This window comes from Mus musculus, chromosome 9 (assembly GCF_000001635.26).
Source record: "Mus musculus strain C57BL/6J chromosome 9, GRCm38.p6 C57BL/6J".
NCBI classification, from domain to species: domain Eukaryota; kingdom Metazoa; phylum Chordata; class Mammalia; order Rodentia; family Muridae; genus Mus; species Mus musculus.
In genome coordinates, this window is record NC_000075.6 from 44,178,324 (window position 1) to 44,200,885 (window position 22,562).

At 41.9% G+C, this 22,562-nt stretch overlaps 1 protein-coding gene across 4 annotated transcripts in view; it reads right to left on the minus strand.

Annotated features, from left to right (window-relative positions):
• Cbl (Casitas B-lineage lymphoma) overlaps window positions 1–22,562 on the minus strand; it is a 91,284-nt gene that overhangs the window by 35,348 nt on the left and 33,374 nt on the right. The gene's annotated exons all lie outside the window — the stretch shown is intronic.

Consider the following 22,562-nt stretch of genomic DNA (forward strand, 5'->3'; position numbering starts at 1 on the left):
AATTTATAATTTCTAAAAATGTAAGACACTTAAAAAAACTGCCATAATCACTTCAAATTAGATTCATCTGAAAATGGTTCAAAATTTAGTAGTAATGGCGGCGTCTAGAGAAACGCTAGGCCTGTGCAGCCGCAAAGGTATCTCCTACAGGAAAATCTAACTGGATTGCCGGTGCAGACAATGTCGGCCTATCAGGAACTGCTATTTAGAAGAGGTGCTTTCTTGGCACCACTGGGGGCGCTGGAGAGAGCATTCCTGTCTGTGTTGTGGATTCAAACTCCAAGTTCAGGTAGGGGAGGGGAGGGTCCAGGGCACAGGCAACATCTGGCACCCAGCACGGTTGATGGACTACTTCATCATCCTCGTTTTCTGGCTACTCGTACCTCCTTTTCTGGGCCTCATTTGTGCCTGTTGCTGCAAGGACTGCGCTGGTGCTTCGGCCTCATCTGCTCTTCTCGCGGTGCTGCTGCACACACACAGACACACACACCCACCCACCCACCCACCCCCGGTCTGCTTCTTCGGTGAGTTGGCCCCTGTTGTAGGTCCCTCGAAGGTGAGTGCATGGACCTCATTTCTGTCTTGTCTTCTCTATCTGTATGTCCCAGTGACCTTGCTTTTGGTCTCTGTTTGGTTCGAGGGTTAGCATGCTGCGGCCATCTTTTTGTTTGTCTTTCGGTGCTGTGGGGAGCGCGCAGCGGCCATTTTTTCTTTCTTCTTTGTCTTTGTCTAGGTGAGTATACAGAGGCTATCATTTCTCTCTTTGCTCATTTTCACTTTTGGTCTGGATTTATCCTGGTACCTGACATAGGGGCTGGTCTCCCAAGTGGTGGTACCAGGGTTCGGCTTCTGAACGCCTTCCCCATCCTGGGTACACCGTCCAGGCATAAGGCCTTTGAGCCCCGATGCGGAGACTTAGGCCCTGGATTCCCACTCCTCTGGCCGACTTGGCACTGACCAGAAAAGCTGCCAACGATTCTGGCCCAGATTCCCCTTATTTTGAACAAGTATCCAGACCTATTATGATTGTTCTAATCTCCTTAAGGCAGTGCTCAACCCCACCATGTTTCTTAATTGGAGGTCTGCATATCATGACTTGGCTGAGAATCAGGCTAGGATTAATTTGGAATATAACCTTAGCATTACTTTTGATATGCTTACCGGCCATAGACCAGGGGGCGATGAAGGAGCCAGAAGTAGTCCAGGACTGAGAGAAATAATGTACATACTGTTTTTATTAATTTTTCTTCAGCCTGGGAGGGCCGAGGAGCTCTGGGCTTTGGTGCTCTTGCCGTCCATTCTTTTGCCGTTAGCAGTTAACTCCCTGGCCTACCCTGGCCTTTTCTCTTCCAGTGTGAATTTGGGTTTGCCCCTCAGGGACTTAGTCACTCCTACACGACGAATAGAAGGCACCTGGCCCACAGAGGAAATTCTCTGCTTTACCACTGATGGCCTTTACCTCTGTTGGCCTTTGTATTGTGGTTACACAATATGACCATCGGGGACTTTCATGGTAATCTAACCTATGGCATCATGTTAGGCATGATGCGACCTCAATGCGACCAGGGTATCTGTGCTCTTCCTAGATTCCGGATTCTTGGGAAAAGTATGGGACAATTAAGAGGCTGTTTGACCCCTCGTGGATAGCTACTTATGCTATGATGGGAGAAATGGTCATACTAATAATTATTTTAAGTGTCTCACACAGCATATCTGCAGGCAGTGTTCCATAAATAAGGTGGCCCTCCAGGTGCCAATGATGGCTCTCGAAAGTCCTGATTGCGTTCCCCCTCCCCCCAAGAAAATGATCAAAGCACGGATGGCAAAGATCCATGAGACCACCATGTAGGCTGTCCCTTGTGTGTCATGCCTCCGGACTGATAGCTCTTTGAGGGCTGGTAGTCAATGACAGGTAAGATCCTGGAAGACAGGACAACCCAAGACATACATAGTCCAGAATATTGGGAATCCTCTGTGGTAGGGTCAACAATGTCAAGGCAATGGCACCCCAGTTCCTACTAGGCTGTCAAAACCTAAAAACAAAAGGGTGGACATGTAGCAGGAACGGTAGGGCCACCTCTGTGTAAACGCTGGGGGGTGGGTGGGGGGGCGAGACAGCCTCAAAAGCATCTCCTGCAGAAGGACCTAACTAAGGACTGCCTGAGAGACCAAGGATTGCTGGTACAGATAATGTCAGACAATCAGGAACTGCTGTTTAGAAGAAATGCTTTCTTGGGACCAATGGGGGCGTGGGTAAAGGGTGCTAAAGGAGCTTGTAGCAGTGTTCAGGGAGCTTGGAGGACACTCACCCCAAAAGAGATCTCACATGGTGCTCAAAGTACCTCCTGCCAGCTGCTTAAGCTTGCTCATAAGTACAAGCCAGAGACAAAATAGGAGAAGAAGCAAAGGCTACTGTGCCTGTGGTAAGAAGAAAGCTGCTGGCAAGGGGGACACCCCAACTAAGAGACTGAGCAGGGGTCAATATAGTCACCACTTTGGTGGGGAAGAAGAATGCTCAGCTGATAGTAACTCCCCACAACACAGAGCCCATTGAGCTGGCGGTTTTCCTGCCTGCCCTGTGTTGAAAGGTGGGGGTCTCTTACTGAATCATCAAGGGAAAGGCCAGGCTGGGTGACTGGACCACAGGAAGATGTGCACTACTGTTGCCCTCATACAGGTTAACTTGGAAGACAATAGTAAAAGCTATTAGGTCTAATTACAACGACAGATGATGAGATCCGCCGCTACTAAGGAGGCAATATCCTGGGTCCTAAGTCTGTGGCTCCCATTGCCAAGCTGGAAAGGGCAAAGGCTAAAAAACTCATCACTAAACTGGGTTAAATATACACTGCTAAGTTTTCTGTATGTAAATATAATTACAAAATTATCTTTAAAAGCAACAAACAAACAAAAAAACAAGAAAAAAGCCTGTGATATTGGAGCCAGAAAAATGACTCTGCAGATGAAGGCACTTGACACCAAACATAATGCTCTGTGCCACACAGTGGAAACACCTCCAAAAGTTGTCCTCTAATCCTTCCACAACAGTTGTCACAAGCATTGCCCCACAACACAAAATAAATAAGTGTAAAAATTTTAAGCTCTTATAATTAGAAGCTTTCCTTAATAAAATATGGGAAGTCTTGAGTATTATAAACATAAATTTAGATATAAAGCTACCTTAACAATAAGGGTAATGGACTTTAAAAGTGAAGTGACCAGTGCCTGGAAGTCCTTCATGCACGGGTACTGTCACAAGTGGTGACTGTAGTTCTTTCGCTGTCAAATTCCAAAACCTTTACATGCAACACTAGTGTCATCCAAGAAGAACATACCGAGAAAACAATCATAACTCAGTAACAACATCCTCTGCTCAGCACACTAACCAACTAAAAATACACACCATGAAACGTCTCTCAACAGGAAGTCAGACGAAATGCTAACTCTTATCTACTGAAGTTGTTCTTTTAAAAGAGAGAGCTTGGAGTCATGGCACACATCTGTTATACCCCAGCACTTGTTAAAATAGGAAGATGTCTACTTCAAAAGCAGCAAGTATGAGCTGTATAGCAAAACCATACCCAAACCCATCCATACACACAGAGAAATACATATGAATATAAAATATGAAAGGGATTTTCAATCAATATATCTAAACATATCAATGACCCCCCCCCATAAGTATATATCATATCAGTTGGGCGTGGTGGTGCACTCCTTTAATCTCAGCACTGAGAGGCAGAGGCAGATGGATCTTTTTGAGTTCCAGGCCAGCCTGGTCAACAGAGTGAGTACTAGGACAGCCAGGGCTACACTGAGAAACCCTGTCTTGAAAAGCAAAACAAAAAAGATATATATAATACCATACTCATGGTCCAATTTATGTGATACCCCCACTGTAAGGTAACAGTAGTAAGGAACCAAGGAGAGAAGGCAGCAGCAGCCTATACGAATCTCCAACAGCCGCTTCACACTTTGTACTCCCACTGAATCAACTGTGTGTATGTATGCACCAGGCAAGTCCTCTACAACTGAGCTAAGGTGCCAGCAGAATTGGTTACTTTTACTTTATGTATATAAATGTTTTGCCTGTATGCATGTGTGTGTGCCATGTACATGCAGTGCCAGAGTAAGCCAGGAGGAGGAGCAGGATCCCTTGGAACTGAAGTAACAGATAGCTGGTAGTCTACATGAGGATTATGGGAACTGAATTTAGTTCCTACCCAAGAGCAGCAAGTGTTCTTAACCACTAAGACATCTCTCCAGTTCCCAAATGAATCTTAAAATACAGATCCTTTATTCCTGTCACGTGTAACTCTGGCCATGAACCAACAAAAAATACCATCATAACCTAATTCACCTTTCTGAACAATACTCAGTGCTCTCCCAAAATACTCTCTACTTTCTAAGCCCCATGCCTTTCATGGTGGCAGTACATCAATAGTACATGTATCTCTTCATAGTCAGCTTTTTCCCTTTTAATGCTAGAGATCTAACTAACCTAGAAGCTTGTACATGAAAAATAATTGCTCTATTACTGAGCCATGCCCTAGTCCTTCCATGAGCTTGTTAGTAAGTGTCAGAACTGATCTATGTGATTCAAGAGCTGGAGAGCTCTACTATGATACATATTTTTCCTTCCAATGACTATCATTATGGAATGTTGCCTGTTCTTCAATGTTCTCAGATCCTACCTCCTCGGGTAGGGGAGAGAAAAGTCACTCATCCAAATTTAATATCTATTCTTCCCTTCTGAACAAACTGTATCATCTTGTTTAGATGTTTCATGGCTCTATCATACCTGCTGTGTGAGAACTGTCTTCCTTCCACCATTTGGAAGACAATTCTTCAGGGGCAGAAACAAAGTGTGTGGCACTTTCTCTGTATCTACATCGTACTTTATCTCTAAATTAGGTTACCCATCTGTAAATGACTTGTTAAAACACTCAACAGTACGGCACAGGCTTTTGGGCAAGTACCCCCAATGAACCAACCAACCCAAGAAATCAGCACCCAACCCTGGACACCATAAGCCACTGTTCTTTTTTTTAATCTGCTGTGGTAGTTTCTTGATCTTTAACTGTTTTTTCATGACAGCTGTTCTCCAGAGCACTAGTCAGTTTTTTTGTACAATGCCTTCAACACATCTGACTCACGTGTTTCTTTTTACAACTAGGATTATGAGTTCATGAAAAAAAGCAGGAATGGGTGCCCTTGACACATGTCACAGTATCTTGCTGGTATCACTCCAATCACTTAATTATAGTAATTTTGACCATGCCTCTTCACTGTGTAGCTATTTTTTCCTAATTCCTTTGCAACAAATTCACTTAAATTTTAAAACAATATTACAATTTGAATTAAAGCATAGGCTAGATTACATAGTATACACCTGTAATCCCAGAATTCAAGAAGCTAGGAGGGGAAATCATGGGCTGCATAGAACGACCCTATCTCAAAAATCAAAGCCACCATTGACACACATTTTGGAGGTTAGTACCTTTGTTTTTTTCAGTGTAGCTAGAAAACATAAAATAACTCAAGAATCATGAACTATGTGTCTCTTAGAGATCAGGACTTGTCTGCAGCTGAAAGCCTATTAGCCCATAGTATCAGTTACCGCTTCTCTGTACCAGCTTCTACTTTTTGTTTTTGGTTTCTTTGTTTTTTAAGACAGGGTTTCTCTGGGTAGCCCTGCTGTCCTGGAACTTAGGATGGCCTTAAACTCGGAGATCCAACCTGCCTCTGCCTCCCACGTGCTGGGATTAAAGCCGTGCACTTTCACTGCCTCCACCTTAAGACTAATTCTATAAACCTCCAGAATCTCCTTTCACAAGGACAAATAAGGAAGCATCTTTTATGGCTACGAATGGCATGCACTTAAACATAAAATAAAAATACAGAGACAAAACCAATCACACTCAATGGGAGACAGTTCTAATAGAATCTAATCAAATATGTAAAAAGTCTATCCAGTTATGATTAATTATTTAACTCCTGAGTACATAGCACATTAAGCATCCATTTCTATTTAAACACATGAGTTCCCTGAACAAGCACACTACTGCTACCAAGTTTTTCTGTCCCCAAAGATTGGGAAAGAATGTGGAATTTTTAGATCATTCTAAAAATCTAGGGGAATGAATCAAAGCCAGAGAATTTTCATCATCAAGGCCATCTCATCAATTTAGAGTAACGGACCACACATACACTTTATAATTTTTTATGTAACTTAGGAAGTTTTCTAGACTTGAAAGAATGGATGGGATTTCTACAGACAAAGGAGTTCACGTAAAGCAAAAGGTTCATTTGAGCAGCCTGGGGAGGGGCTGGGCAGTGGCATGCAGCAAAAGGTCAGACCTCATGCACAGCACAGTCACAGCAGCGGGATAAAGCAGAAAGCTAAGAGATTAAGGGATTTCACAAATGCAGTAGGGTGTCCTTAAAGGTTGACACAGGGAAGCAGGGTCTGCTTCAAAGCTGCAAATGACAGCCATATGCATATAAAGAGGAAATCACAAATTTGGGCAGTGAGTTGACTCAGTATAGTATAACCAGGTAAGATAAGACACTGTAGAACTCAAGCTTGACTGGGGAGAGGTTAGCCTAAATGAGACTTTGCAACTGGAAAGACAGCATAACAACTACATCTTCCCCTATGCTGGGGCTCACAGACACAGCCTCTTGGCACACTACGAAAGTACTCCTAAACTACCTCTCCAGATAAAAGTTCATTTATTTATTTATTTAGGTGTTTTGTTTTGTTTTTTTTCCGAGACAGGGTTTTTCTGTGTAGCCCTGGCTATCCTGGAACTTACTTTGTAGACCAGGCTGGCCTCGAACTCAGAAATCCGCCTGCTTCTGCCTCCTGAGTGCTGGGATTAAAGGTGTGTGCAACCACACCCGGCTTTATATTTATTTTTAATTTAAGTGTATGTATGTGAGAGTATACACCATGTTTTGGTACCCACAAGAACCAGGACTGGACATTGGAACCCTGGGAGCTGGAGTTACAAGTAGTTGTGAGCAGCCAAACATGGGTGTTGGGTTCCAGGTCCCCTGGAAGGGCTTGGAAGCAAAAAAAAAAAAAAAAAAAAAAAAAAATCTAATACTTTTAAAGGACTTATTAGGTACCAGAACTTATAGTAGATTTTTAATGCCATTTAATAGATTAAAAACAGTAACAACAAACAAAACACAACATAACACACAATCTAACCAGGCAGGGACAAGTTCAGGGCAAGAGTCAATTTCAACAGCGGACGATCACTACCACTGCATTACACTAACACAATTAAGGAAGAAATGACATGCCCATAGCCATCAGTATTAGAATAGAGAGAAGACTCGACATCCAAAGGTGCTCTCTGTGAAAGGTCTCAAAGACGTTAACATGGCAATAACTCACAGGTAAACTTGGACTGAGATAACAGGAGAGGAAAGCAATGTTGGTACTGCTAGCAACAGCTAATGCTCCTAAACACAGTAACTAAACCCACTTACCATCCTTCACACACCCCTACATGTGTGCGTGCACATGCAGATCCAAATAGCACCAGTCACAGGTCTTTTTAGGTTTGATTTGGTTTGGTTGAAGATAAGAGTTTCTCTGTGTAGCTCTGGCTATCCTGGAATTCACTCTGTAGATCAAGCTGGCCTTGAACTCAGAGATCTGTCTGCCTCTGCCTCTGGAGTGCTGGAATTAAAAGCATGCAGGGACACCACCTAGCTAGTGACAGTTTTCCAAAGGAATTTGTACTGAATATTACCCGCAAAAGCTTATTTTAATTTTTAAATTTTATTTTTATTCCATATGGGTGTTTTGCCTATGTATCTCTGTATACCACGTGAACGCTTAGTGCCTGAGAAGGCCAGAAAAGTTTGTCAGATCTTCTGAAACTAGAGTTTCAGGTGGTTGTGAGCCACAATATGGGTGCTAGGAATGAACCCAGGTCCTCTAGAAGAGCAACTAGTACTCCTAATCACCGAGCCAGCTTTCCAGCACCCACCAGTCTATTTTAATCTTGCATGAAGTTTGTTCATAAATACAAAAGTAATTCATTTTACTACTTGCATAATCCTAGTATATGAAACAAAGAAACATGAATGTGTTCTCTTCAGAGCCAGGCATAGCAATAGCGGCACATGCTTTTGAGCACTTGGAAGGCAGAGGCAGACAGATCTCCATGAGTTCAGGTCAGCCTAGTTTTTACAAAGTGAGTCCAGGACAGCCAGGAGTGGTTACACTCAGAAACCCTGTCCCGAAAAACAAAACAAAAGTTATCTTCAGGGGCTTTGTGGGCACTGTATGTACATGGTATGCTTATATACATGCAAGAAAAATAATCATATTCATAAAGTTCATTTTTAAAAACGTTATTTTTATCTATCAATACAACTTTTTAACAATTTCTGAATGCTCATAGGCACAGTGGAGGTAGCTTGGTAGCACTGCCTAAACTCAGTAAAGCTAAAGTGACTATTAATCACTAATCTAGTTAAATAGTAAAAACATATATTTTGTGTGTGAGAATGGGTTTGTGTGGAGGCCAAAGGTCAATCACAGGGTAGCTCCCCAGGAGCTGTTCACCTTGTGTTTGAGACAGGGTCTTTCATTGGGACCTTATGCTAGCCTAGCCAATTCAGCTAGACTGGTATTCCTAGTTCTGATGACAAACATGATGCGCCATACCTGGCTGTTTATGCAGGCGCTAAATCAAACTTGGATCTTCACTGCTTATGTGGCAAACATTCTATCTCATTAGTATGCGTGTGCACACACACATACACACACACAAACATATACATCAGTATCACAAAATATGTAATTATAAATTAGGTTTTGTGCAAGAATACGGTTGTTTAGGTTCATGTGTTTGTCTGTTTGTTTGAAATTTATCTCTACATCAAGATGGCCTGGAACTCACTATGTAGCCAAAGATGATCTTGAACTTCTGGTGTGTTTTTGTTTTTAACGACAGATGAAACCTAAGGCTTTATGTGTGCTAGGCAAGCACTCTCCACTGAGCTATACCCAGCTCCACATGGACACTTGAGCTTTACAGACAGACAGACTACAGCAGAGAAAAACCTCCTCATCTTTTTGTGCTGTCTTCAGGTCAGTCCATTATTACCCTTGTATGTAGCCCACCACCATCTATCTATCTCACCCTAAGTCCTGAATCTGATTAAATGGCCTATGTTACTTGGCAGTTAGCTAACTAGGACCCAGGGTGTGTGTCCCAAAGGCTCCACCCCTCACCCACCCACACACCAGAGGGAAGAGTCCCTCCTCCACAGACTCTAGGTACCTGGCAGAGGACTCCCATTCGGGCAATCCAGCTTCCCTGCCAGGCACCAGATCTTCCTCTACACTGCCTTCACCTTGTCTCTTTGGGTCATGTCTTTCTAACCTGTCACTGTGTTCCTGAGTAAAAAGGACTGAAACTGTGTATGAAATGGGGCCTGCTGGGAGATAAATCTACAGACGCCTAATACAGTGACTAACAATTAAATAGTTACTTAGCCTTATCTAGGCCAAAGTTAATGACAAGAGAAGTAAGGCTACTGTCAACACAAACAGCAAGGGAAGGAAGGCTGCTTTTTCTAGGATGCCATTTAGTCGTGCTTATGGAAGTTAAGAGCAGGAAAAAAAGAATGGCCTCATTATTATCTGCTCCACTTTAACAGAGACTGCTGAAGACCTAACTATTTCCTATAAATAACCAGAGAAAATACCATTAAAAACAACGATACAAATCTAAATACTTAAATTGCAACCATCCAGATACATCCTGTTGTTAGACACTAGGCTGGAGGACTGTTTTGCATATACAGCGATAGAGGCAAAGTTAACAGAAAAGGGAGAGAAAAACCACCAGTGAAAGCTTTTTATTCAATTTCCTTAGTAATTTAATACATTGGACTTAAGCGTTCTGAAAATTTTTCAAATTCGGTGCATGGCAAATACGAGTGAAAAGGTAGGCGGAGCTGCTGCTAACTCTCCTGCTAGTAGGCATCCCGGGCAGCGGCAGCCTCGCTGGCTTTGTATACCTCCTGGCTGGCAAGCGCCTTCTGTGACCAGCTTCTTTAACACACTCTCATTTAAATGCAGTTGTAGACCTCACAGGCATTACGAGTTCAGAGCAATTCTTAGCTGGCACAATTAGAGCAGAGTGAGTAGAGAAAGCCTTGGCACATTCTACTTGACATTCGCTGCTCGATTCTCTATAGTGCTCTGGTTTTATAAAGTATCACTGGCATTTGGGCGAGCAGAACAGTGTCTCCAGAGTCTCTCCTACCTGCCTTGATCAAGCCTGTATTCTAACCAGAAGTACCTTGACCGGAACTTGACTGTTATGTGACTGCACATTCCTATGGTAAAACACACAGCTGAATATGCTTGTGTTCAGCCGACATGCCTTTAAAAAGCCCACTAGAGCATGTTTTAACTTCTCCCAGTCTTTGTAATTTAATATTGAATCAGACGTTTCAAAGGTGTTGCCTGCTCGTGGTGGTGCTGCACACCTTTCATCTCAGCACTCAGGAGTCAGAGGCAGGCAGATCCCTCAAAGTTTGAAAGCAGCCTGGTCTAGTCTATATAGTAGGTTCCAGGCTATGTAGAAAAGCCCTGCCTCCCAAACAAACAAAAACTCAAAAAAGAAAATAAAGAGAGCTAGGCAGTAGTGCCCCATGCCTTTAATCCCAACAGAGACAAGTAGATCTCTGAGTTCAAGGCCAGCCAGGTCTACAGAGTGAGTACCAGGACAGCCAGGACTACACAGAGAAACCCTGTCTTAGAGAGAGAGAGAGAGAGAGAGAGAGAGAGAGAGAGAGAGAGAGAGAGAGAGAGAAAAGAAATGAAGAAGACAAAGAGGAGAAGGAAGAAGAGGAAAAGGAGGGCACTGGCTGTTCTTCCAGAGAACCCAGGTTCAGTTCCCAGCACCCACATGGCAGCTTACCACTGTCTGTAACTCCAGTTCCAAGGGATCCTCATACAGACATGCATACAGGCAAAATACCAATGCACATAAAATAAATCAAATTTTTTTAAGGGGGGCAACATTTGGAGTTTATGGAAGTTATAAAAAGTTAAATGCATGGAAGTACCTGGAAGATATAAAATGATTCAAACCCAGGGCCTGGAGAGATGGCTCAGCAAGTAAAGACACTTGTGGTGAAAGCCTGGCAAGTTCACTCTCATGTAAAGGTAGAAGGAAAACGCTGACTCCACAAAGCTGTCCTCCAATTTCTCAAGTGTCCAAGCATGTCTTCAGATTATGTACATGCAGTAATAATACAAATTTAAAATAAGTCGATTCGACCTCAAAAGCTGAAAATTTCTATTATTTTTAGTAAGACACTGAAATTTCCTTTTATTTACTTTTTTTTATGTGTATGAGTATTTTGCCTCCATGTATGCCCTTGTATGTCTTGGGCAGAGATCAGAGAAAGGTGCCAGATCCTCTGAGACCAGAGTTACAGGTGCTGAGAACTGAACCCAGGGTCTCTGGAAGAGCAGCTAGTACTATAAACCACTGAGCCTTTTTATTTATTTATTACTTTATGTATATGGATATCTCGCCTGCATGTATGCCTATGCACCATATGCAGGCCTGGTGTCCTCAGAGCCCAGAAGAATATACTGGGTTCCCTGAAATTAGAGTTGCAGGCAGCTGTGAGCCACCATGTGTGTGCTGGTAATCAAACCCTGGCTCTCTCAAAGAGCAGCCAGTCTTCTTAAACCACTAAGCCATCTCTCCAGTCTCAGAAATGAAAATTTAAATGGGCAGATTAATAGCAAATACTTTAGAGCAGTGGTTCTCAACCTCCTTAATGCTGTGACTCTTTAATACAGTTCATCCTGCTGTGGAAACTCCCAACCTTAAGATTATTTTCTTGCTACTTCATAATTGTAATTTTGATAGTGTTATGATCCATAATGTAAATATCTGATATGTGACCCTTGTGAAAGGGCGGAGACCCACAGGTTGGGAACCAGTGCTTTAGTAGAAAACAACAATAAGCTGAAGAGAGTAGTAGAAACTTTCTAAATTAAAATACTGGGGAGGGGATCGATGTAGTCGTAGTGGCCAATGGAACATTAAGCAGTCTCCTGAAGGAGAAATGGGAGAGACAGAAACAGTGACAGGAGCTTTCCCAAGTGTGACAGAAACTGGCATCTCAACAGCACTCGAGGAAGCTCCCACAGAATGTTAACATTATTACAAAGCTATGCTTCGGGCTAAGGAGACAGATCGGTGCTGCCCTTCTCACCTCCACATGTGTGTCATGACATGTGCAAACTTATAATAAATTAATTTAGAAATAGATGAATACAATAGTTCTCAGGGCCCTTTCAGACAGTCTGAAATACTAAAATTACCTCCGTAAAATGTTACACACAACATGCCTTTTTCCACTCTAGTGACATTCGCATTCATGGCCCAGGAAACAGTGGACAAGACTGCCGATTCCAGACACAATCAAGACAACACACCAAACTATTTATGCAGTCAAAATACAGCTGTATTCTTTTTTGTTTGTTTGTTTGTTTGTTTTTCGAGACAGGGTTTCTCTGTGTAGCCCTGGCTGTCCTGGAACTCACTCTGTAGACCAGGCTGGCCTCGAACTCAGAAATCCGCCTGCCCTTTGCCTCCCGAGCACTGGGATTAAAGGCGTGCGCCACCACGCCTGGCACAGCTGTATTCGTAAAACCAAATACTGTTTGCTTGCACTTTAAGAATTCCCTTAACAGAGTCTTACAATATGGCTCAGTGATTAAAGGTACTCGTCTTAAACCTTGACAACACAAGTTCAATGCCTACAGCTTACTCAAATTACATGAGCCACGGCACTTGTACCCACACATACACATTACACACACACACACACACACACACACACACACACACTTTCTGAATCTCCTTTATTGAAGCAGACGTCTTTAATAATTACTCCTGTTAGATCCACAGTGAAGTGCTTTGTTTCTTTAGACATTCTGTGTGACACAATGAGAAGAACACCAAGTTCTGTTGCAATATGGCCAACCTTAGGAAAGTACTTACGCAATGCAACAGTGATGCAAGCTTTTTTAAAAAGGCATTTTTTTCTTAAGATCACTTAAGCCATTTCTAGCACACAACATCAACAATATCATATAACCATAACCACTATCCATTTCCAGATTTATTTACATTCCCTTTTTCTTCAATAGTGCTTACTCTTGATACATTTTACACCTGTATATATGCATTTGACCATATACCCCATTCTTATCTTTTTGAGACAGAGCATCATGTTATGATGTATCCCAGGGCGGGCTAAAACTTTCCATCCAGTAGAGAATGACCTTCAGTGTCTCTGGTCTTCCTGAGAGCTGAGACTGCAGGTGGGTGCTACAATGATGGCAATAGTTGGTTTGTTAAGATAGGCCCTAGCCTTGCAGCACACACTGGCTTTGAACCTGCAGTGATATTCCTGTCTCAGCACAGCAGAATTTCAGGAACGTGCCTCAATGCTACCATTTCTAGAACTCATCTATTCTGGCTATATGACCATTGAGCAGTAACCACCTCTCCCCTCCTTTTAGTTCCCAATACTCTATTATACCTGTCTTTATAAATTTGCACAGTCTAAATACCTCATAAGTAAAATCATAAAACGTCCTTTTAGATCTGGCTTATTTCAATCAGCAAACTGTCTTCACAATTAATCTGTGCTGTAGCTTGTATGTGCATTCTACCCCTTCTTACAGGTGAGTATTGAAACTTACCTGGCCAGTGAGATGGCTTGGACAGAGATGCCTGTGCACAAGACCTGAGTTTGACCTCAGATTTCTGGACCCCACAAGGTAGGAAAGAACCAACTGCTGAGGTGTGTGTGCATACAGAATAATACAAATTTAATTTTCCTAGAGTTCTATACAATATGTTAAACATATCCCCTCCCCATACTCACACCCTCCTTTTTCTCAGCCCTACTAGTCCCCACCACTTCCCTAGACAGTTTTACTTTGTCACTTAATATCTGTGTGCATGACTTTATGTTGACTATAGAAAAATCTAGAAATCATAAACAAGAGAAAACAATGATATACATATGGCTTTCTGTGATTGGCTTAACTCACTTATGACTAATACTGCCTTCATTTGCATTCATTTTTCTTGAAATGACAGAATTTCATTTTCCTTTATGGCTGAAAAGGTTTCACTGTACAAATGGCACACTTTTGTTATTTCCTGTTGTTGGACACCTCAGCTCGTTCCCTAACTTAGCTATGGCAGTCCTGCAGTGAATGCTATGCTCCAGAATCTCGGTGAATGCCTACTGAATTCAGAAGCTTGGGTACACACCAGGCAACTGCAACTGTACACCAACATTTCGTTTGTCCATTTATCTGCTGATAAATGTGGAGTGTATCCCACGTCTACTTGTCATGAACACTTCTGCAATGAACATGGATATACAAATATCTGATCAAGTTCCTGCTTACAGTTCTAGAAATATATGTCTTAGAAAGCTAGAAGATGATATGCTAATTCTGTTGAACGTTTTGAAGAAATGCCAAACTTTTCTACATGGTTGCAGTTTTTCATATCCATTAATGACGCATGATTCTAGTTCTCTACCTCCTCAGCAGTATCTATTACTTTCCTTTTCTGATGATACACTTCCTAGTGGGTGTGAAGTAGTGCCTCACTGTGGTTTTGATTTACATTTCCCTACCAGCTGACACACCTATCTTTCATGAGCTTTCTGGCCAAGTTACTCTCTAGGAATCTAGGTTCATATAAATGCTTTAAACCTGTGCGTGATCAACCTCAAATCCCGCGCTGTTCCTTGGGGTCCATCTTTCTTTCTTTTTCCTTACCTCCCCCTTCCTTTCCTTTTCCTTCTCCTTTCCTCTTCCCTTCCCTCCTTCCTTTTTTGGAGACAAGGTCTCACTGTGTAGCCCATACTGGCCTCCAGGTTACAGAGAGCCTCTCCCTCCTGAGTATTGTGATTAAAGGCACTCAACACGATGCCCAGCTCATCCATCTTATGTTTTGAGACAGTCTCTCATTAGGCCCTGGATGTCTACACCTCCCAGCCCTAGGACTTTTCCATGGCCCTTTCCATAGATAGTGGGGATTGAATTTGACAAACTGAGCCCCTTCTCCAGCCCCTTCTTTCAGATAAAACTGCTCTCACGACTTTTTTTTGTTTGTTTTGTTTTTTTGTTTTTGTTTTTCGAGACAGGGTTTCTCTGGCTGTCCTGGAACTCACTCTGTAGACCAGGTTGGCCTTGGAACTCAGAAATCCGCCTGCCTCTGCCTCCCGAGTACTGGGATTAAAGGCGTGCGCCACCACGCCCGGATGCTCTCAAGACTAAAAACCCCTGAACCCAGTTTCTTTCTTTATTCTAAGTCGTCCCTCTGAGCCCAAATCCTAATCACATTGCCAATTGTTTATTTAACTTCTCTTTAAATGGCTCATAAAATTTCAAATCTTGGCCAGATGTGATAGTGTAAGCCCAGCTCTTGGGAGGCGAAGGCAGGTGGGTCTCTGTGAATTCCAGGCCAACCAATGCTACATACATTGAGACCCTGTCTCAAAAAAGCCAAACAAACAAATTTATCAAACTTACACATGCCCCAAATGAAACTCTTTGCTTCTTCCTATACTTACAGCCTGAGTTCTCTGCTAGAATCAACATAGCATTGTCAGCAGAGTTAATGAAACTAGAAGCCATTTTCAATTCTTCCATCATTTTTTTCTACACTCCACTTCCCAATGTGTCAACAATTCTTACTAATTTTAGCTCTAATCCATTTCTTATCTGTTTTTCTTTCAACTTCCTCCTCCCTTCTCTACTTCCATTACTGCCACAGCCACAAACCTTTATCTGTCTTACAGACAGCAACTGATACCGTCATTGTAAAATACCAACAAGGTCACATGCTATGCCCTTGTTTGAAACCTCAGTGGCTTCCACTGTTCTATGCCTTTATCCCACTCAGACACTGGTCCAAGCCACCAGACCTGGTGTGCTCCCTTTAAAACAACAGGTTCTGCCCACTTCTGTTCCTTCCACTAACAGCCGCTCATGATCATCTCTCTCTGCGACTGAAAAGACAGCCACATGTTCCTACCCTCTCCAAAATGCAAGAAATGTTCCATGTAAGACTAGAAATCATTTCTCACCAAGCTAACTCTTAAACACTGAGATAGCTGTCATTATCTATCGGTAGCATTTAGCACATGTTCTGAAGAAACATGTTCTAAGAAAGGACTATAGGTGTGCAAACATGATCCAGTTTGTGGAGTATCACCATTCTTTGGAGGAAAATGTCAAGAGTGTGCTTTGAGCCAGATGTGGTGGCACACTTGTTTAATCTCAATGCTCAGGAGGCAGAAACAGGCAGATCTCTGTGAATTCCAGGCCAGCTAAGGTCTATATAGTAAGACCCTGTCTTAAAAAAACAAAACAAAACCTTGCTTTGCAAATTATTAAGAAAAGGCTGCTTCTTCAGTCAACCAGCTTCTATCAACCCTGCTCTAACTTGTTCCTGGACACGTGCTACCACAAAGCACTCAACACTACCTTAGTCTTCTACTGAGTACTTAGCAGATGAGCTTTTAGTCAAGTCTGAATTTTCCTAAATTATACAGGATAATTAAAAATTTGATAACATAAAAAGGTAAGAATAACTTAACAGAAAAGTATAATCTATAATGAATATGAGCCATTTTTTAAATCCAGTTCCACTCTGTAACCAGCCCCTTTCAGCTTCTATTCAGGACTAATCAATTACTCTATAGTTCACCAAAGCTGAGACTATAACTAAGGGTGCTGCTGACCCAGTGCAGTAAGGAAGTTCTTTGGTAAGAAGCCAGCATCAGAAAAGGCCAGGAATGGATCTGGACCTTTACTTCATAAAGGAAAACCTACAATAAATATATGAACTCATAACCAAACAAACACAAGAGCTAAAACTAATAAGAAAAAACAAGGGAAAACAACACCACACACAGCCCTTGACCCCAGCACTCAGAAGGCAGAGTCAGGAGAATCTCTATGAGTTTGCGGCCAGCCTAGATGAGATACAGTTCCAGGACAGCCAGGTCTTTTACTCAGAGAAACCTTGAATTAGGTAATATGGAGGAAAGGGAGTTTGGAGACAAGGGCTCTGTAGCAAAGTCTGTCCTCGAAGTCCAGTTTGGCTTTGAATTCATAGTCATACCCCTGTTACAGCTCCCAGAATGCTGGACAGTAAGCATGCAGCACTACACTTGTCTGGCCTTTGCCATAGTCTTAAAAGTACAAAAGTACTACTAGACTCCATCAAAGCTTAAATATTTTGTTACCACAGAAGATAGTATTGAGGTGAAAAGACATACAGAATGAGAGTGAAACCTTACAAATCACTTCTCCCAGTATAGATAATAGGATGCTAGTTCAGTAGGCAGATTATGTAAAGAATAGTTACAGTTCAATAGGATAAGGTGGACACAATTTTAAAATGAGCAGAAGGCCTACAAACCATGAAGTTTCCAGTACTGAAAACAATAAAAACAAAGAGCTAAGGTCAGGCATGTGGTGGCTTACACCTTTAATTCCAGCATTTAGGCCAGCTTGGTCTACATTGAAGACCCCATCTCAAAACAAGCAAACAACAAAAAGACAGTAACTTGGGAGGTTGGGGGAAGAGTGGTGCATGCCTCTAACTGTACAACTTGGGAGGTAGGAGGTAGAGCAGGAAGATCAAGAGTTCAAAGTCACCATCATCTACATATTTAGTTCTAGGATGTCTCAAAAAAAAAAAAGACAACAACAACAGAACAGGGAGCCGGAGAGTGAGCTCCTTGGTTAATGGCACTTCCTGTTCATGCAGAGGACCTGAGTTTGGTCAGCCACATCAAGATGCCTCACAATGCCTCAGAACTCTAGCTCAAGAGAACCCAACTCCCTCCACAGCACACATAATATGCACATATACATAAATAAAAGCAAACTAAATTTTAAATTTAAAAAAAGGCAAAGGATTTGACTAGGTCTTTCTTCAGAGATCCGCAGGCCCATGAGAAGATGACTCACTATGGAAATGTCTTGAAAACCCCCAGATACCGTTTTCCACCCTGGAGAATGGCTGCAGGTAGCAAGTGCTGGTGAGCCCTCAGAACCTTAGTCCACTGCTAGCAGAGTGCGTGCCACAGAGGCCTCTGTGTAAACAGTCTGAAGCTTCCTCAAAAAGTTAAAAACTAGTTGCTCTATAACTCAGCAATTCCCCTCCCAGGATGTAGCAAAGAGAACTGAAAATAGCATGCAAAAATCTGTACACAAGTGTTCATAGAAATAATACTTATAATAGCTAAAATGTCTAAACTCAAATAACTATAAACAAAATGTTCAAACAGATCGAAATTAACTATCAAGATGAATGGAGTAGTAGGTATAGGAGCTCACACCTACAGTCCCAGTCCTTAATGAGGCTGTGGGGGACTTGACTTGAACACTCAAGACCAACCTGGGCTGCATAGCAAGTTCTGGAACAATGCAGGCTACAGTGTGCACCTGTCTCAGCTAGCTTCTCTCCCCACCCCAAAAGGAAAGTATGGATACATACTATAAATATGGACAAGTTGTAAAACCACACTGAATTAAAGAAAGCAGACAGTAAGTGATGGTCATACACGTTATACAGCTCCACTTATACGAAATGTATTTTATATAAAATGTCTTCATCAGTCCAATCTACAGATACAGAAAATAAACATTAGTGACTGAGCTAGAAGCAAGCTTGACAAAGTGACTGCTAATGGCTATAGGATTTCTTTTGGAGCACTGAAAATGTTCCAAAGTTAAATTGTTGTGGCAGTTGTATGACTTTATAAATACAACCAAATGGTATACTTTAAAAGAGCTCTCCTGTTTTGCTTTCTACTGCTGTGGTGATGAAAAAGAAAAGAAAAAAGCCAGGCACAGTGGCACACACCCTTGATCCCAGCACCTAGGAGCCAGAAGCAGGAGGATCTCTGTAAAATGTTTATTTTATCTTCCAGTTTATATATAGTCCAGTAGTTCTCAACCTGTGGGTCATGACCATTTTGACAAACCACTATCTCTAAAAATATTTATATTATAAGGCATGACAATAGCAAAATTACAGTTATTAAATGGCAACAAAAATAATTTTATGCTTGTGTGTGGGGAGGGGGTTCTCCACAACATGAGCGAATGTATTAAAGGCTGAAACAATAGAACGGTTCCGAATCACAGTTACAGTCCATCACTGAGAGACGTCAGGACAGGACTCAAAGGCAGGAACTGAAGAGGCCAGGGTGAGTGCTGCTTACTGGCTAGCTCAGCTTGCTTTTTTGTTTTTTTGAGTTTTTTTGTTTGTTTTTTTTTTTTAAACAAAAACAAAAACAATTCAGGACCATCTGCCTAGGAGTGGTACTGACCAAAGAAGGTAGGGCCTTCCCACATCAATCATTAATCAAGAAAATACTCCAGAGCCAGCCTAGCTGATTGAGACAATTTTCTTAACTCAGGTTCCCTCATTCCAAACAGATGATTCTAGCTTATGTAACGAAAAAGTAATCGTCACAGAGCTTTGTAGTGTATGAATCAAATGTGTATAATTTTCTTTTTAAAAGTCTGGAGCTGGAGAGAGGGCTCAGTGGCTAAGAGCACTGGCTGTCCTTCCAGAGGACATGGGTCCAAGTCCCAACACATGGTGGCTCACATCTGTAGCTCCAGTTCCAGAGGCGAGTGCACATCCTCTTCTGGCCATTGTGGGCAATGCATACCTATAGTACACGCAGGCAAAACACTCATACACAGAATAGATGAAAACAAAACCAAAGAAGTCTGTAGCAGTCAAAACATAAACCAGAGGCCCATGACTCATATTTTGGAATTGAGACAGGAATGAATAGAAACAGTAAAGGTACTCACTTACAAAAGTTGTTCAATTTGGATAAGAACAATTAATATACTTTTGTTATATAGTATACATTTATATTTAGTCATTGCAAATGCATATGAAACTACTTATTTTAGCCATGTCAAATTATATGCTTCATGTAGAGTTGTGTATTAATGATATACAACCCAATATAATAATCTATGTTGACTCTATAATAAAATCCATAATTAAGACAATAAAAGCTGGGGTTGAGGATGTGGCTCCTTGGTAGGCAGGGTGCATGCACTGAGCCCTTGGCTGGATCCCCAGCACCACATGGACATGGTGTGAGGCTGCATGCCTGTGACTCCAGAACTCAGGAGGCGGAGACAGAAGGATCAGAGATGGTCAAGTCATTCTCCACTCTGTGGTGAATTCAAGGCTTGCCTGGGATACATGAGAACCTTCTCCAAAAATGTAGAAGAAAGAACTCTCAACAACCCACAATGAAAACATTATTATTTCATCCACTGGATGAGGAAATAGAAATAACATAGCTAAAAAAGTGGCTAAGAAAAGATTAAAAACCTACAAATTGGCTTTAGAGTTTAACTACTTAGTCACTATACTATACTGGCTCTCAGTCATTGTGGTGATTTGAGAGAAAATGGCCCCCATAGGCTCACAGGGAGTGGCACTATTAAGAGGTGTGGCCTTGTCAGAGTGGGTGTAGCTTTGTTGGAGGAAGAGAGTCACTAGGGGGGGTGGGCTTTGAATTCTCAAATGCTCAAGTCAGGCCAGTGCAGCATTTACATTCAGCCTGACAACCTGAATGGAGAACTCTCAGCTCCTTCTCTTGCACCATGCTGCCTGCATGCTGCCATGCTTCCCACCACAACAGTAATGGACTAAACCTCTGAACCTGTAAGCCAGCCCCAATTAAATATTTTCCTACATAAAATATATGCTGTGGTCATGATGTCTCTGCACAGCAATGAAACTCTAAGACAGTTATTAAAGTAAGCATACCAAGCACTGTTCAGTATGCTCTAAGAAGAAAGGAAAATGCAGCTTCCATTTCATTATAAAAAATGCTCTCAGGGCTGCCAGGTTGGCTCAGTGGGTAACGAAAGAGTTTGCCACGAAGCTTCATGGCTTGCTGCCTAGTTGTTGACCTGAGTTTAATCCTGGGAATCTACCTGGGGGAAGGAGAGAACCAACCCCAGCAATGTTCTCCAATCTACACACAGACACACTACACCATGCATGCTTATATGTGCACCTGCACGTACACATAAAAATAAATGCATTTTAAAAAATTTAAACATACTTAAATGGCTACAGTGGCATGCATATATTTTCAGTTGCTTGGGGAAGGGAAAAAACAATAGAGCAAGAGCCCAACTAAGTCCCAATATATATATAATTAAGTGCCCTTTTTTGTAAAAGTAGGAACTGTTGTAGGGACTGATTTATATCTAAGAGACAGTCTAGAGTTAAAGCAATCCTTACACTCTGACTCCCTTGTACTTCCCCTCATCCAACTCCTGTAACTCCAGCCAAACCAGACTTCCCACATTCTTTGAACACACAGTCAGCAGCAGGTTCTTTCTAGCATGTTAAAGGCTGACTTCTCTGCCTACATCAGTGGTTCTCAACTTCCTAATGCTGTGACCCTTTAATATAGTTTCTCATGTTGTGGTAACCCCCAAGTATAAAATTATTTCATTGCTGTAAAAAATGAATTGCAAATAAAATTAAATTAAAAAATTATTTCATTGCTACTCAGTAGCTATAATTTTGCTACTGTTGTGAGTCCTAATGTAAATATCTGATATGCAGGATATCTGACATACAACTATTCCTACTTATCCTTCAAAATCTAGTTCAGATTAACATTTCCTGTCTCACTTCTGATGCCATCCAATAGGCAAAACTACATTACATATCTCTATTAAATCCTTGACATATTACACCATATTTCACCTGGACAGAACCCACGAGCTAGTTAATTCTTTCCTGGTAGGTGTTTACACAGGCAAGCTAGTAACAGGCCAAGTAATCTAACTGTATTTGATGATAGGGCAGCTACGGAGCATGTGTGAAGCCCTGGGTCCATCCCCAACAGCAAGGGAGGGAAGGCATGGTGGGTGTGCCTCTATAGAGTATCAGTTCAATTTGCTTTATTTAAGGAACAGCTCAGCAGGTAAAGATATTTGCTGCCAAGGCTGCTGATCTGAGTTCAAGACTCAAAACCCACATGGTGGAGAGAAAGAATCCTTACCCATATATTATACACACACACACACACACACACACACACACACACACACACACACACACCATACACTTAAAAACAAAAAGGAATCAAGCACTGGCTTTTTCTACTCTTATCTAACACTTGTGATTTATCAAGCTGCTGCGGCTTCTGCAGAGATTTGATCTTTTCTCCTCAACCTCAGCTTAGCCTCTTTCAAATGCTCATCTACCCACAAACGTCGGTTATCTTTAGGGATTTCATGGTCTACTGCCTGCAACCTTTCTCAGGAGTGTAAATCACTCTTTCTTTCACAGATAAATCTACCTGACCCAATGATGGTCAACTGCTTACCAAGACCCTTTCTATCAAATGTGAGCTTTCTATTCCCATTAAAATAAAATTCAAAGCAG